This window comes from Protopterus annectens, chromosome 12.part0 (genome assembly GCF_019279795.1).
Source record: "Protopterus annectens isolate FY-2018-M chromosome 12.part0, PAN1.0, whole genome shotgun sequence".
Lineage (NCBI taxonomy): Eukaryota > Metazoa > Chordata > Ceratodontiformes > Protopteridae > Protopterus > Protopterus annectens.
The window spans coordinates 1,372,025,891-1,372,044,355 of NC_056746.1; the positions used below are offsets into that span (position 1 = coordinate 1,372,025,891).

At 42.6% G+C, this 18,465-nt stretch overlaps 1 protein-coding gene across 2 annotated transcripts in view; it reads left to right on the plus strand.

The window, feature by feature from the left end:
* Nucleotides 1–18,465, plus strand: part of PSMF1 (proteasome inhibitor subunit 1) — a 1,027,177-nt gene that overhangs the window by 647,582 nt on the left and 361,130 nt on the right. The window lies entirely within an intron of this gene.

Genomic DNA, 18,465 nt, shown 5'->3' on the forward strand with positions numbered 1-18,465 from the left:
CAAAAAACAAATGCAAAACTCAAAGAAGCCAAACGAAAACTGAGAACAAGGTGTTGGTAAGCCAGTTAAAAGGCTAGGCATAAGCAGATGCAAGCGATCAGATAGCTGGCGTTGTTAATCCAATCCACCGGACTAAAAATCAGTTTTTGTAAAAACACTGCTTTATTAAAGACAACACAGGTAAATTAACCGGTAATTTAACTGGCTTACCAACACCTTGTTCTCAAAAAACAAATGCAGGCAGAGTCGAGACACATTCTGTTGGAGCATTGTTTTCTTTGACATATTGGAAAGGGATGGACTCTAGAAGCATTCACTTCTACAGGCAACTACATGGTCCTCTGTCCTTTTACAAAGCATTACAAACTGGATTCCTTTTCCAGGGTCAGTACTGTTTTGATAGTACCATTCTCCAGGGGTTCCCTGGATCAACATCCTTTCTCCTTCATTTCCCAGGTGGAATGAACACACATAGCCAAAGGCTACTGTATTAGTGAGATTGATGAACATAGTACAGTTGTGTAAGTTGCACTTAACCATAACAGTTGATGTTCAAATTCCTCACTGCTGCAGTAGCTGCGCTCACCCCTCCATCCCCCTTTCTGTGTATATAGTTTTTTTGGTTGGGATATAAACTTTTAGTTATATGTTTTTTCAAGACTAGAACCCTGTTGTTGTTATGGGCAAGAAAGTCCTGAAGAAATGATGAAGTAATCATGCTGATTTTCCTCCACAAATGGGCTATCCAGGAAGTACTTGGAGTGAAGGTGTGGGAAAGAGCTAGAGCTTTGTAGGTGTGGGAAAGAGCTAGAGCTTTGTGAAGCTGGATTGTTGTTTTATCCTGAGCAGGTTACGACACAAGCAACCAAACCCAAAGGCAATAGCAGCAGTGAAGAATTTGAACATCTACTGTTGGGTAAGTGCAGCTTACACAACTGTGCTTTACTCTGCATGTGATCTAGAAGGCCATTGAAGAGCAAGCCCCATTTCACAATTGCTCCAGAGAAGGTTGTTTAAGCGATTTGCCTAGAATGGTACAGTAGGTAAACAGAGACAAAGGCAGTAATGCTCTGGCCTACATAAAGCAGATATAAACCGCTCATAGCCTTAATCCTTTGAGCTGATGTCATTTTTATTTATTCCTCAATGTATGGGTCTCTGATCCGACCCTCTGATCTGAATCGGCCAATCTGTTTAGATACTTGGATCGAGTTTGCCGCTGCTAAATATGCCAGAAGGCATAAATACATATAATAATTATAATTATAACAGGAAACAGGATAAAGACAGAGAGGGGCTCAAACTGGAAACAGTGGTTCCCATATACCTCATCAGGTCACTACCAAAGGATAAGGATAGGGGGAAGGAGGTTGAGTAACTGAGGAATAATGAAAATGGACAACAAGATGCATAGTTGTGGTGAGTACATAACTGTAATATCTGATTTTATTTTCATTCATTCCTCAGTGTATGGGACAGAGTCCTTGGCTACAGTAATCTTGGATCTTGGGTGGCCCTCATAGAAGTATATTCCAGAGAACCGTGGAGCCAATGGCAGCCTGTTCCTGGATATGATGTCCAACTTGTAATCTGCATGGGAATTGGGCCAAGTGGTCGCAGCACAAATGTCCTCAATTGAAGCTCTGGCCCAAAAAACAAGTGATGTAGACATGGATCTAGTCAAATAAGCTTTTGGAGATTTAGGTAAGGACAAAGCTCTTGGAGAATATACAAAGGAAGTGCAATCTGTTATCCATTTAGTTAATGTAACTTTAGATACTGGTTTTCCAATTTGGTTTTAGCAAAAGAAACAAACAGCTGAACAGTTTTTCAAAATTCTTTTGTTCTCTGGAGGTAAAAATGAAGTTGCCTATGTACATCTAAAAGACGTAGCATGTATTCTCCCTTACTGTCAAATTTTGGAAAGAAGACTGGTAATTTGATTACTTGATTCATGTTTGATTCAGAAACAACTTTTGGCAGGCAGGCAGGGTTTGTACGTAACGTCACTCTGTCTTTGTATAAAAACAAGTAAGGCAGTTTTGAAGAGAGTGCTTGGAATTTAGAAACTCTTTGCTGACATACTGGCAACAAGAAAAATTGTTTTCCAAGAGAGAAATTTCAAGTCTGACTTAACCAAAGGTTAAAAGGGGGATTGAGTTAGTTTGTAACAAAATAATAAGATCCAAGGGTGGAGTAGGGTCACTTACTGGAGGTCTGAACAGAAGAGTACCTTTCAGAAAAGCCTTACAAATTTTAGAAGAAGCTAGAGGGAAGGCATTATGTCCTGTGTGATATTTAGAGATGGCTTCAAGCTGGACTTTAACAGTGGAAAAACTGGCACCGTCCTGAAAATTTGATTGGCTATTCGTTGAAACAGGAAGACCCCAATTATCACACAGATGATGTGACGCTTGATTTAAGGAATGTGTAGTAGCCCAATGTCTAGGAAAAAGTCTAGGTAAGAGACGATTCAAAGTAAAGTTTTACTAATGCTGCAAGTGAACACAATGAGGAAATGTCCTTGCTTTTTAAGGCATAAAACTTGTGTTGTGGCTGTGAAGAAATCCTGAAGTAGCAGGGAAGAATGCAAAGGCAGTTTGAACTTTGGACATCAACATGTGTAATAGCACAGGGATTTTGTAGCAGTTGGGGGCAGAGAATTAAGGAGCTGTTTCCTGTGATCCAGTGGTCCAGGGTTTGATTCTCTTAAACTGTGACTCTGAACAAGTCACTTAACCAGACTGTGCTCCCAAGCTGAGTCTGTAAAAGGTCCATTGAAATCAGTGCTCTAACCTGGTTAACAAACACAAATAAATAAAATGAATAAATAAAATCACGTTAGTTGTCAAGGGTTGGGGCGGGGGATGAATGCAGAGCCAAAACTACTTTCTAGAGAGTGGTAGGAGGCAAGGATGCCAGAGTGAGTACAACTCAGTATAAAGTAAAGGAAGTAGTGCAGGTAATAGCATGTGTCTTTTATATTATTAAAAATAGATTTTTGTCTGTAAAAATAGCTGTTTATTTAAAGTTTAAAGGGACAGAAGATATTACTTGCAAAGGTCAACAAAGGGTTCAAAATTACAGTGCTGGAGTACCAACATTATTCTTAAAAGGACTGCGGCTAACATACGTCTGAAAAGCAACAAGCAAACATTAGGGAGTTGAGCAAAACACTAATTGTGCTTGTACATGGGTAATAAAATGTTATCTTCGAATGTGAACAGTCTGGCTGAGAAGGATAAGTTGAATGAATTCTTAACAAGTATTAGAATACTGACATCCTATATGATGATGTTGCAGGAGACTCCTCTTACCAAAGAACACCACCAGCTAGAGTTAAAAAGGTATTTTTAGAGGAGGCTGTACAGCAGAGTTTCTGAGAGATTAGAGAAGGGATTTGCGATATTAGTGGAAGAAGGTAGCCCATTAATAATAGAAGAATGTAAAGCAGACTTATGAGGAAGGTTTGTTATCGTTAGAGGTCACTGGCGGGGTCATCAAGCAACTCTGGCAAAAAAGTATCTTTCCAACAAAGATAAGGAAAAAAGAAGAGAGTGAAATTTTGCATAAGCTAATAGGATTTCAACGTGGAATTTTAGTAATAGCCATAAATTGGAATCTGGTTACTGAAGTGAAAGGTGTAGATGGAGGCCTTGGAACAAGGGCAGTAACACAAGAGGGATTGTACTTTATGTTGGGGCTTGTAGACTTTATAGGTGATCAGATGGGAACCAGACAATACACTTTCTGTTTAAGTAAGTATGGCACAAGAGCCACATTGGATAAGGTTGTGTACCTATCGGGTGAACACAAGTATTTTATTCATGAGTTTCATACATACCCACTAATGATTTCTGATCCTGCGCCAGTTCACGTGGTTCTTCATTTATCTGCAGGTGGCCTAATACTCTAGACAATGGAGATTTCCTAGATGCAGGATGAAAAGGAAAGGCAAGAGCAAGCAGTATTATTTACATTAATTACACTTGGCACAAAATTTCAATGTGTTCAGAATGTGTCTTCTATTAGGTATTGTGGAATTTACTTCAGTTGTATTTTTTTTTTTTTTGTTTGTTTTTGTTTTTCTTTATTCTGTATATGCTGTCAGCATTGAGTTGCATCCTGTTGAAAATATTTTAAAAATATATGAATGCTGACAGTTATTTTTAAGGGATCAGACCTTGTAATGTAAGACTAATGTACCCACTCCACTGTTGCTGATCTTTAGATATACCTGAATTGCAGGAAATTCATATTGATGTTACTGTGTCTGAAGCAGACAGCTTTTATAAGTCACAAAAAGAGATTTTGGCCAAAATGGAACCCTGGGGAGAGGGGCTCAGACACCAGTGCCCAGGACTGGAGGAGGTGTGATTTCAGAAAGCATTTTACCATTAATATGGTGCCCTGCACTGTCATATCCTGTCCCTCCACCATTTTTGCTTTAACCTCTCTTTGAGAAGGTAATGAACATAGGAGAACAGAATATTTGGATTGGACCTCCGCTGTATTTTTAGGAGAACAGAAGACTTCAGTAGGGTTTGGATTAGACTTCCAGATGTGTTTTTGGAGAACAGAACACATCAACAGAGGATGGCAAGTCGAGAGGCCTTGCTTAGTAAAACAGGCCTTGGGTTACTGATGCTTGGCCCTTCTAAGAGTTAACTTCAAGCAGTAGTAAAAGGAGTTTATTAAGGTGTATGCTGGAATTTGTGTCATTTATAATCAGCCCTCACCACCTCACCCCATGGCCATTGCAAGTTTGCTATCTCTTTGAGATCAGTGTGCGATACCGTTGGTCACTAGTTTTGCACATACTTGGGTCCTACCTTTTCGGCTGTATAAATAGCTGTGAAAGGCCTTATGGTTGTTCTTGGCAGTATTTGCAAAGCTTCTGTCAAGAGGAGCCCTTAAAGGATTTAACAAGGTGTCTTATTTGTCTGTTGAGGCTGAAGAAGGTGATTTTCCTTTGTTGGGGCCTTGCCTTTGTTTTCTTGGACAGAATATTTTTTTGCGTTTATTGTAAAGTTTGGTGATGCTAGCTGTCCACCATGGCAGCTTGGTTTTACTTGAGGCTCTGGCTTTGATTCATTCTAGTACAGCCAAGTTTATACACTTTGCAAGTGTTTGTACAGGGCTTTAGTGTATGCTTTGATGTAGTTACCACTTCCAGCTTGGGGTATGGCTTGGAGTGCATTTATACTTTCACCTAGGAGGGTATAGTTTGCCTTGATGAAATTTTTTAGTCTGATTTCACCCTTTATCAGTTCTGGTGTTAGTGCCTGCTTGAAGGTGACTGTTTTGTGGTCAGATTTAACTAATGAGTGTCTGTTTGCAGGAGAGCATCTGTTTGACATGTTAGTGAGGACCAAATCTAGAACATTTGCTCCTCTTGTCGGGATATGAACAATTTGTTCCAGGGCATTTGAACTAACAAAGTTAAGGAACTTTTGTGCTAGTGTAGGTTTCCCAGTTGATGGTGGGATAATTGAAATCCCCCATAACCAGAGTGTGTGGTAAAATTTGGATTGTCTCCAGTTTGGTCAAGTAGGCTTTGTGGGTATTGTGACCCATGGAGGGGTATCTGTAATAGACTGTGACTTGAATGGGGGTCTTATCCATTGTGACCTAGACTTGGAATAACTGCAGACTAGACGGGAGGTGAATTTATCTCTAATAAAGATAGAAACACCGTCTCCTTTGGTTTTCACACATTCATTTTGCAGTCTAAAGGTGTAGAAGGTATTGTAGCTTTGCAAGGCCAGGATACTCCCTGAGGCCTTGAACCAGGTTTCTGTGACTGCACAGACATCTACATCTTCTAGTGACAGAAGTACTTCCAGGGAGTGCAGTTTCTGGTTTAAGCTCCTAGCATTTTGTAGTATGAGCCTTATTTTACTCTGGTTGGCTAATTTCACATTGGTAATGTTTTCGAGACCTTGCCTAAAAAAGGCACTATGGTGGAGGTAAGAGCATTTTTGCCAGCAGCCGAAAGCCTAGAGGTGCCAGGTATGGCAGCGCAGCGAGGTTTGTTGACTGTGGCTTCCCAGGCTGACCGGAACTGGATCCCCTTTAAATGACACCAAAAACTAAATCAGATATTGAAATCAATCATTTTTTGTTTATACTGCATCTTTCTAGGCGAGGGTAGTATGCTGCTCAAGGCTAGTGACATAACTGTCTGAGACGCATACTTGGAGAGTTCAGTCATGCCTGTCTTCATATAGTCCAGTGAGGTACATCTCAGGTCTTTCACACCAACATGAACTATGAGACAGTCATAATGGTACTTGTTGCTGAGAGACTTGAGTGCATGCGTGATCTGACAAATCCTGGCACCGGACAGGCAGCTAACCATGGTTTTCTCCTTGTCAAACATGACGAGTGGTACATCCGTGTGTCTCACTATTGAGTCTCCAGTGATAAGAAAATTTGTTTTTTGAGTGTTTCACCTTACACACTTGGTGGGTGAGACACTGGTGTTGCTTTGTGTCGTGGGTGCTGTGGGGACCTGTTAGTTGTAGCAGTCTTGTGTTTTGGAGGTCTCTGGTGTTTAAGTTTTTCGGGAGAACCTTCTCGTATGTAGATTTTTGTGTTTGATGCATGCTATGTGTATGAGTAATGGTACTGTGTGCATATGCAGTGGTGGGTGAGTTGACATCTTCTTCCATGGTACTATTTTGAGTGCAAGAGAACATAGATTTAAGATTCTTGGTGAAGATGCATCTCTCACACTCTGTACTAGAGTGAGTTATTAGTAGAGGGTTGTCTGTGTACATGATGCAGTTGCCCACTGCCTCAAGAGACCCAAGTCATCAAGGTTGGCAGGAGAAACAAGGGTAGGCAAACTATCTGTAATGCTAAGTTGAAGACAGTTGTCACTAGGGGTGGCTTTTTATTATAATTCGTGGAGGAGCTCAGTGATTGGACATTTCTGCCTCGGATTTTATTTATTTTTTGCTGGTGGTTAATAGGTTACAGCTCACTAGCAGTATTTATTTGACCAGGAAAGCACTAAGGATAAGGGCTAAACTAGTGTGCTACAGTATTGTCTAAGGGGAAAAAATTTTGAATGTAACTGTCTGGCTTTGACGCACAGTTGCGCAGCAGTACACAGGGCTACGCAATGCACAAACAAGCAGATGCAGGGCCTAACTACTAGAAGCTAAAAACTTGAAAAAAGATCCAAAAGGACCAATGAGGATGCTTATTCCAATCCCTAAACCGACCTCCCTTTACTAGACAGGGTCCACTCAACACAGTCCTCTCACTTGAGTGTAGATAGGCCCCTTCCAATCCAAGATGGTGCAGACAACATGCTCAAAACAAACAACCACTACAAACAAATCCAGATGCAGCAAGCCTGTATCCAGACTGTGCTACAGCTACTAGCTACCGTAGTTTCAGGGGGAAACACTAGAGAATGTTTAACACAGCAGATAAATAGCAGAGACACACTAAAAATATGTTTAAAACAACAGAAAGTCAGCAAGGAGACTCTAAAGAATGTTTTAAACAGCTAACAGATCAGTTATTTAAACACTGCTTGGCAGGAAAACCAGAACAAGCAGAACAGATAGGTTTAAAACAGTGAAAAATACCAGTAAATACTTAACAGTGAAAATAGCAAAAAAACGGCTTTGTAAACAATGAAAACAGCAATAAATTTAAATTTAACAGGCACGGTAATGCAAACAATTGCAGTACAACAGTGTAGTTTAGTGCGCAGTATATAAATACTGTGCAAAAGTAGGCACCAGGCAATGAAAAAGTGCATAAATAGTATAGACGTGCAAAATACAAGACAACTTATTGGTTTTTGGAAGCTCAGAAGCCTCTAGTCATCTGGTATCTCAGCTCAGAGTTGCAGATGGTAGCTCATGTCAGTTCAGCTCGGTACAAACAAGCAGAAAACTGCTCAAATGCAGGGCGTAAATACCAGAAGCTAAAAACTTGAAAAAAAAACTTTAAGTGGCTTGTGTGAGTAATCACTAAATCAAAACCCCCTCCCCTTCAACTATTTAAATTTATTGGCCATCCTACTGTATTCCATAGTACCAGAATACAAACGTGACCACCCCTTTCAACCCATCTTGCTGTTTTAAAAATAGTAACTCTCCACTAAACCTTTACTTTTTAAAAAGGTAAAACTTAAGTTACCTACTTTCACGTCTACCTTCTCTAGTGCACACTGCAGAGTGCATTTGTTTTTCATCTTACTTTTAAGCATCCCTTTGTCTAGCACTTTCTCTAATACCTGCTGGAAAGCACTAGGAAGCCTTAAACTGATACAAGCACTCAACTCTCCTTGTTAATAAGGAGAAATTAATAGTAGGCACTAAACAGCCTATAATTGCAAAGTACCTTGCTAAGGTAAGGGAAAACAGCTCCTGTACTTTACAAAAAAAACCCATCAAACCAGGCATGTCCAAGGATCAGCTTCCAATGATTTCTCCTGTCCACCTGGTGAATCTGGGCATACTGGGGCAATGCAGCAATTGCCTCATGTACACAGACATCCCTCTCCTCCTACCACCCAACACTACAACCTGTGAGAGATGCACTTACATAGCCAAAATGGAAGCAAAGCTCTCTCCACCCAAGATTGTGCTAGACAGTCAAGAGGAGAAGGTTAACACCCATACTACACCTCAAGCAACACGTAGCCCTTCTAAACCCACACCACCAACACCCACCTATAGCAACACTAAATCCACATATGCAGAGGCCCTTAACTGTAACCTGCCCAAGCAACAAGGACCTCTGAAGCTGCAACGCAAACAAACACCAATCACAACCAAAGTGTCACATAGTTCAAAACACCTGTGTGCCACCCAGCAACAGCCCCTAAGGTAAGACAATGTACCTAACACTTTAATCATAGGTGACTTTATAGTCCGGCACACTCATGTCCCTCTCACCAGGTTGAACAAGGAGAAAATTACAGTCAGCTGCCTGTTGGGTGCCAGGATCCGCCACATAACGCATGCACTCAAGTCACTCCACAACAAGTACAAATATGACTCTGTCATTGTCCATGTTGGAGTGAATGACTTGAGACATACCTCCCTGGACTACATGAAAAAGACACATGGAAGAGCTCTCGGATCATGTGGCCCAGGCAGGTATGACCCTAGCCCTGAGCAGCATCTTGCCTTCGCCCAGAATGATACCACAATATAAGGACAAAGTGATTGACTTCAACAATTGGCTAAGCTTCTGGTGTCATTCAAAGGGGATCCAGTATCTGTCTGCCTGGGACGATATGATTGACAGACCACGATGCTTTGCCAGAGATGGTCTGCACCTGTCGCCTCTGGGATTCAGGTTACTGGCTAAGGCTCTTGCCACCCCTATAGTGCCTTTTTTAGGCAAAGTTCAAAGAACAAAACCACCACCGTAACAGGTACAAGCATGCAAAATCTGAAGGTAATGCTACTCAATGCTAGAAGTCTAAACCTCAAAATGCACTCTCTCGAGGCACTCCTAAAAATGGAGAACATCGATATCTGTGCAGTAAGTGAGACCTGGTTCAAGGCTCCAGAGAGCACCCCTGCAATACCAGGCTACAACTCTTACCACACTTTTCGGCCACCAAAGCAGGACCGAAACACTAAAGGTGGAGGAGTGTCAATATTCACCAAGGATATTCACACCACCAGGCTAGTTGCCCAACACAATGCGTCTGAAATTCTCCAGGTGCAGCTAACACTAGGTAAGACTGCAATCCAAATTGTAGCTTGCTACAGATCCCCCACCATACCCCAAGATTCTCACTACACCTTTCTAAACATACTGGAAAATATTAAGATAGAACCTAACACCCTAATACTGGGAGATTTTAACTACCCTGCCATTAACTGGGAAAGCTACTCATGTACCAACACCTTTGCCATACGGTTCTTGGAATTCATAAATTCCAACGCCCTGGATCAACTAATCCATATCCCACCAGGGGCTGCAATATCCTAGACCTGGTCATTACCAACATGGGAAATCGATGCTCCACACCTATGGTCCCCCCTCGTTAGTCACGTCTGACCATAAGCTAATCACCCTTAACATCCACATTCCACCCCTACCCCCCAGTAAGGAAACCTCCATAAAAAACTTCTCCAAAGCCAACTTCATGCTATTCAAGTCAGAAGTGACAAACTTCATGACACCCATGCAGACGGGAGCTGAAAGATCAACTGCTGAATCCTACACTAAGGCACTGTACGAGCACATCCACTCGTGCATAAATCGTGCCATCCCAAATAGAACCAAGATGCTCTCATCCAAAAAAAGAAGCCAATCTGGTGGTCCCCTGCCATAAACAAACTTTACAACAAAAGAAAGAAACTGTTGCAGAAAAGAGGAAAATCCCAGGATGCAAAAAACTTCCTTACCAGCCCCAGTAAGAAACTGAGATCCCTCATAAAATCCTCCAAAGCTAGTTACGAAAATAAAATTGCCAAAGATTCCAAAGACAACAACAAGGCATTCTATAACTATGTCAAGAATCTAAATGGCAATGCTCAGATCTGCTCTGAGCTAAAACAGAATGGCATTAAATATACTGATCCCAAGGATATTGCCAATATCCTGGCAGATCGATTCAGTGCCAACTTCACCCCCCTCTCACCCCTAAATGGCCCATCTCAATACCGGAAGATTGCCAAATTCCGGTAATAACGGCCACACAGGTAAAAAATGCACTCTCCAAAGCTAAGAATACAGCATCCATGGGACCAGATGACATCCCGGGCTGTGTCCTACATGAACTACAATATGAACTGGCACCTCACCTAAGTGTCATGTTTAATCATAGCCTTACCTCAGGTTTCGTGCCCACTGAGTGGCGCACAGCTACAGTTATCCCACTCCACAAGGGGGGATCCACCTTGGATCCCAGAAACTACCGTCCCATCAGTCTGACAAGCCTTATCTGCAAGGCCATGGAGCGTATTATCATGGAACTTGTAAACAAAGACATTGGCAACCTTCAAACACTGGACCCCACCCAGTCTGGGTTCGTGAAGGGCCGATCTTGTCTCCTGAACTTGATTGACTTCTTCGAATCAGTCTCCAGAGCCATGGACAAGGGTAAGGTGGTCCACACAGCCTATCTAGACCTTGCCAAGGCCTTTGGCACCATCCCCCACTCTGGAATCATAGCTAAACTTACTAAGCTGGGCATTAATCCCTACGTCACCCAATGGGTTGCTAACTGGCTTACTGATAGAACCCACACTGTAAAAGTAGCCGATTCCAAATCCATCTCCAGACAAGTGACAAGTGGAGTACCTCAGGGTTCAGTCCTGGCACCGCTCTTGTTTGGCATCTACTTCTCTGAAGTACAGGCCAACACTAAGGGACTCTGGATAACAAAGTTTGCAGATGACTGCAAACTGGGAGCCATTATTGAATCCCCAAATGATGTGGATACTCTACAAAAGGGCCTTACAGAAACAGATGCTTGGTGCCAGAGCCATGGGCTCAAGCTCTGTGCCAAGAAATGTATAGTTATCCCCTTTGGGAAAAAACATGTATCTGTGAATTACTATATAGGTGGCAGTACACTAAACACCGAAAGTTTGATAAGAGACTTGGGGACACAGGTTGACAGTGGTCTCACCTTCGATAACCACATCACCATAACAGTCAGGAAATCTTTCTATGTGGCACACCTCATCACTAAGGGCTTTTCATCCAGAAAAAAGGAGGTCATTGTCCCACTGTACTCATCCCTCATTAGACCCATTATAGAATACAATGCCCCGTTTGGTATGTACCTCTCAAGACATCTGCAACAACTGGAAAGGCCACAGAAATACCTCACTGAAAGAATCACAGGCCTAAAGCAGATGCCCTACGCTGACCGCCTTAAAAAACTCCAGCTATACTCTGTCGCATATCGTCTACTCAGAGGCAATCTTTGCTTAACATACAAGGCCATGTCAAACCCAGAGCTGTTGGACATGCTACACTTAAAGAAATCCCAATCCCTCAGAGCCACACGCTCCAGGGATCTAAACCTTGTCATCACAATAAACAAAACATGCTGGAGGGATAGGTTCCTGACCCAGAGACTCCCCAGACTCTGGAATAGATTGCCCATACATGTCAATCAGAGTGCCTCTTTGGTCCTCTTCAAAAGGAACCTTGACGATTGGATGGGCGAAAGGAAGTTCACCCCGGGGATCACGTCAGTCGCCCTGCTAGACAGGGGTCCAGGGAAGTAAATAGTCTGGGAAGAAATAGCCAGGGAATTATTATGGCTAGGCTTGTATAGGCCCTAGGACTGATAGCCTAGTACCAACCTATGAACCTAAAAAGATTCAAAGGACCAATAAGGAACAGTTAGATGGACTGGCTGGCTGATATATATCCCCCATGGATCTGGACATATCTTCAGGGTATGCCCTTGTTAACAGTTTTTTTCTTCAGCAGTGTAATGGACGTCCTCTCTGATAAGTGAAGTGTAGAGTATGTGAACATTTTTGAGAGAATATCCTTGAATAAACCAGTTTGTAAAACTGGGCAGACATGGCAATGGGGTTTCTGGCTCTGCATGTACATCAGAAGTGATTTAACATTGCAGTGCAGTTGTGTAAAATCTTACCATAAGATGTCATTCTCTTCATTGTTGCAGTATTTCTTAAAGAAGGGATGTCCCACTCCCCCGGGCAGTCTTGTTTGCGCTGTATGTCATATTTATGCTCAACGTACGGTTGCAATTACCCAGAACTGAATTGCCCAACAAGAAAACAGTCATAGGACAAAGGAGGAGTCCATGCACATCCATAAAGAAAAAATGCAGAATAAACAAGAGGGGGGGTGGGTAGAGGGAGGGAGCAAATACCGCAACAGTGAAAAGAAGGACATATACTATTATAGTAATATTTACTGTTATAGTAATATTTTACGCAACAGCATTTATGTCCTCCTATATCACTGAAGCAATATTCCTTAAAGAAGGGAGAGTAAAAAAGCTCAAGAAACTGAATGAGATGTGGAAGGCTGAGAAAAGCTGTCAACAAACCCACATAAAATAATTTCAGCACCTGCTCTGGCCCCTAGAAACCATATCCAAGATGTTCATCGTGTTTCACTGTTGCAGTCATGACTGTAGGGTTCTCCCCTGCCGGCAGGCAGCCCCAGGTCGGCCAGAATCCCAAAGTCTGGGTCCGGCGTCGGCTGTTCAACCATGCTCCCTGACGTCAGAGCGCCAGGAGTACAAAGCTGACAGCCGATGCCATCTTCTCCAGTCTTTCTTGCCATGCGGTGATAGCAGTTCGCAAGTACCGGTCGGCTGACTCCTGACGAATTTTTCTATATACTTCGGTCCGAAGACTTTCTTCTCCACTCGAAGCTAAGTACCCCGTTGGGGAAACTTTTTTCTTGCTCCACTCCGATGTCAGAAAAAGTTAATAATTGTATTTCATGTGGGAAGCAAATACCTCATAAGGATTTTCATTCTTACTGTATTCCTTGCTTAGGCCCTGACCACGACGTAGCTAGTTGTCGGTTTTGTGCTAGATTCAATCAACGTACAATTAAGCGAAGATGCGATTTTGCTTTTCATTACTTGGTAGGTGCTTTAACTACAAAATGTTGTCGGATACTGTCCCGGCTACGGAGTTCTAAGCGTCGCAAGGATAAAGACAGGCCTCCGAGGTCCAAATCTGATGATAGCGCACAAGCGGAGCCAGCTTCAGGTTCAGCCGTCGTCAGTGAGGCGCTTTTGCAGCCCCTGTCCTCGTCCATTTCAGAACCGACGGCCGAAACGGACTCTCATGAGGAGCCAACCAGGCCTTTAAATATTTCTGTTGCAGGACCTTCGGACAATGCTCCTTCGGATGGGTCCGGAGCCGCTGTGCAGGTACCGGCTTCCGAAGGGGTTTTCAGGCCTACTCAGCTACTAGCAAAGGCAAAGCCAAAGGCAAAGACTCCTTCTAAGTCAAAGACTTCAACACAGGCCACTTCTGAACCGGCTCCCAAGTCACAGAAACAGTTACTCAAGATGGCGGAGGATTTACTTACTATGATTAGGGGTTCACATCCCCCTCCAGACAAAAGGCCAAGGCAGGATGTTTATTATGATTCCTCTGATCAGGCTTCTGTTTCCTCAGTTTCTTCTTCTGATCAGGAATATTCTTTCCCTCCTTATGAGGATTCTGATGCTGAAGAATCCATTCCTTCAGCTTCTCCCCCTGAGGTTTTCTCTTTTGGGGAAACTTTGCATGAAATGAGGGAACATTTCCACTGGGAAGGACAGGAGTATTCGGAATCCAAGAAAAGACTGAGGGATTTTCTTCTTCTTCCTCAACATAGACCCCTGGCTATTCCTCCTGTTTTGGATATTGTGGATAATGCCTTTTCGGAGGCTAACTTAACCCCTGACTTTTCCTCCTGCTCTTGTTAAGCCTGATAGATATTACAGGGTTCCTGATTCCCATCTGTTTTTATACAAGAACCCTGCTGCTGACCCTGAAACCATTTCTCAGGGTCCTAAGGGAGTTAAGGCCGCTTCTGCCAAAAATCCCATTCCTACTGAAAAGGATTCTCTATCCCTAGAAAGATGGGGCAAAAAGGTGTACATCTCTGCTACTTTGTCCATTAGGGCTTTAAACTGTCAGTTTCATATGCTTAAATACCAGCAGTTTCTCTTGTCTGTCTTAAAACAAAAGCTTACTTCCATTTCTGCCTGTGCAGATGATAAGGAATTACATGACTTATTGCATGCCACTGAACAGGTTGGGAAGCATGGTTTACACTGTGGATTTGATGCCTTGGAGGCTTCCTGTAGGGCTGCGGCCTCTGGCACAGTCATTAGAAGGCATGCATGGCTAAAGGAACAAAATTTACCTGAACAAGTAAAGGCTAAATTATTGGATGCTCCTGTTCAGCATAATGTTTTGTTTGGATCGAAAGCTGAAGAGGTGATTAAAAAGATGGAGGATAAGGCGAAATCCATGCAAACAGTTAAAGATTTCTTACAAGTACAGCCACCTAGATTTAGCAGGAATTGGCCTTCAAAAAATTGGTCCTTTCCCACTTCAGACAGGCCTCAGAGGGGTGGATATAGACGCTCCAGAGGGAGGCCTCAAACACAAGCTGCTTATAGACCAAGACAGTGGACTGCTTTCACCCCTAGGGGAGGAGAGGACAGGTCACAATCTCAAAGGAAACAAACTCAATGACTCCCTCTGTTGGGCTACAGGAACTTCTTGCCTGGAAGCCCCTCTCGGAGGAAAACTCTCTCTTTTTTATCAAAATTGGACTCAAATAACCCAAGACAAATGGGTTTTGGGTGTGGTTTTAAGAGGTTACAAATTCCATTTTCATACCTTGCCAAGGCCAAGCGGATGGCCAGACCTTCCAAAGCATCAATGGACGGAGGCCTTAAACCAGGTGGAAGCTCTTTTGGCTATGAATGCCATAGAACTGGTTCCTCTTTCAGAGATGGGAAAAGGTTTTTACTCAAGGCTTTTTCTAGTCCCAAGGAAGCAAAACTTATGGAGACCCATTATGGATCTGTCGGTCTTGAACACCTTTCTAGAGATTTCAAAATTCAAGATGCTTACTCTACAGCAGCTACTTCCAATGCTGTCCAAAGATGCATGGATGGTAACTTTGGATTTAAAGGAGGCATATTTACACATTCCCACTCGGGCGGGATCGCAGAAAATACCTCAGGTTCAAGGCCGGATCGAGGCACTTTCAATTCTCTGCGCTGCCCTTTGGATTGTCTACTGCGCCCAGGGTCTTCACCAAATGCCTGGCTCCAGTAGTAGCTTACTGCAGACTCAAGGGAATTCAAATTTGCCCTTATCTGGACGATTGTCTAATTCAGGCAGACAGCAAGGATGTCTTACTCCAGCATCTAGAATTTGTACAGAACCTCCTCAAGTTCCTGGGATTCTCTGTAAACATAAAAAAGTCAAATTTGACACCATCACAACAGATAACTCTTTTGCGTGCACTTCTAAACACCACGACCCAGATGGCATTTCTGACATCCGAACAACAATTACAGCTGGCTTCAACTTTCAGAACCTTGGCAACTCTAACTCAACTATCTGCAAGGAAATTCCTGCAGGCTTTGGGTTACATGGCCTCCTGCATCCTTCTCGTACCATATGCAAGACTACACATGAGGAAAATACAGTGGTACCTAAAAAGTGTATGGTCTCAGCATTGCCACAGATTAGACATACTGATCTCCATCCTTCCTTGCCTTCAAAAGGAATTTCTTTGGTGGTCCAGGGCATGTGCTCTAAACAAAGGGAAACCCTTCCGTTTGCCTCCTGCCACTCAGATTCTAACCACGGACGCCTCGGATTATGCTTGGGGAGCCCATTTTCAGGGCAATTGTTTGCAGGGCCTTTGGACAAAGGATCAGAAGCACCTGCATATCAATTTAAAGGAAATGTTAGCCATTCAGAAAGCTCTATTGGCCTTCAGGAATCTTTTACAACCAGGACAACTGCTAATACGGACAGACAACACCACAGTTATGTGGTACATAAACAAGCAAGGGGGATTTCATTCCTACCCCCTTTGCAGACTAGCCATGGATCTATGGAACACAGCTCTAGCTTGCAATCTGGATCTTCAAGCTCAGTTTCTACCAGGGAAACAGAACTTCCTGGCAGACAGTCTGAGCAGAAACCTTTCGGATCCACACGAGTGGATGCTGGATACCAAAATATTCAGGATGATAACAGCAGTCTGGGGATGTCCTCACATAGACCTCTTTGCATCCCATCTCAATCATCAACTACAGAATTTTTGCACCAGGACTTTCCACAGAGAAGCTTGGAAAGTGGACGCCCTGACATTCAGTTGGAGGAACCTCTCGGGATATGCCTTTCCGCCTCTTCCTCTTCTTCCATGGGTTTTATTGAAGATAAAACAGGACAAGCCCAAGATTATAATTTTGCTGGCTCCAAATTGGCCTCGGCAGTTTTGGTATCCAACTCTAAAAAACCTATGCCTGGAGCCCCCTTGGGTTTTACCTCAGTCTCCAAACCTTCTGTCCCAACATCAGGGTCAGGTTCTACACTCTCATGTCAGGACTCTCAGCCTGGCGGCCTGGTTAATCCAGGGCCTTTGATTTCTTCTTTACTGCATAAGCAGGTTATGGATGTCATTTTAGAAGCCAGATGTCCTAGCACTAGAAAATCTTATGCAGGAAAATGGAAAAGATTTTGTTCCTGGATGCAGGCTCAGGATTCTGATCCTCTTCTTCCTAATATTACTTTAATTTTACTTTACTTGACAGATCTCTTACATAAGGGTCTCTCTTTCTCTTCCATTAAGATGCATGCCTCTGCTATTTCTGCTCATTATTATACAGACCCTCCCATCTTTTCCCACCAGCTCATGAGACAGTTTCTCAGAGGAGCTAAGAACTTAAGACCTCCTAGATCTCCTCCCATTCCTGCTTGGGATCTCAACTATGTTTTGGAAAAACTAACCTTGCCTCCTTTTGAGCCTGCTGCCTCTTCTGACATCAAGTTTTTTTCTTGGAAGACAGCTATCCTGTTAGCCCTAACTTCTGCCAGGAGAGTTTCAGAGTTACAAGCTCTTATGGCTGTGGAACCTTATATTATTTTTCATCAAGACAGGGTATCTTTGAGGACTAATCCTACCTTCATACCTAAGGTGGTTTCCAAAGTGGCTTTAAATCAAACTATCCACTTGCCAACCTTTTTCCCCACTCCTCAAAATAAAGGGGAAAGGATCTTACATTCCTTGGATGTACACAGACAACTACGTTTTTACCTGAACAGAACCAAGGACTTCAGAAAATCAGAACAATTGTTTGTTTCTTATGCTTCAAGTTCCCAAGGTAAAGCCATTTCTAAACAAACCATTTCTAAATGGATTGCTCATGGAATCAGATTTTGTTATTCTCACCATGGAAAGCAAATCCCAGGGAGTATACGGACTCATTCCACCAGAGCTGCTTCCACTTCTGCGGCCTTCCTCAGGGGAGTTCCTACCAAGGACATTTTGGAAGCTGCAACTTGGAGTTCAGTGCATACTTTTTCTAAGCACTACAATCTACCTCTCTACTCTAAGTCTATTTATTTTATTTATTTATTTTACATTTGTTGACCGGGCTAGTCTAGCTGGATACAATTCCATTTTCAGTAGAGGCCCGGGGAGAAAAGCTCCACATAAATTTGATCAAAAAACGTTACGAGAGACAAGCAAATGGACAAATCATCATAGATGAAAAGACAAATAAAAAATATAGTACCCAATAACAGATATATACAAAAAGAGGATCACATTTCTAAAAATAACATTAATTAGCTGAAATAACATCAAGAGCAAGTCACAAAACAGAGAGCAAAATTGATTAATAATATTATATAGAACTAATCTTAGTAACAGCAGGAGAAAGAGAAGCACTAAAATAGGAGAGGAGGAAGGAAGCAGTATAAGAAAGAGAAGGGAAGTTGA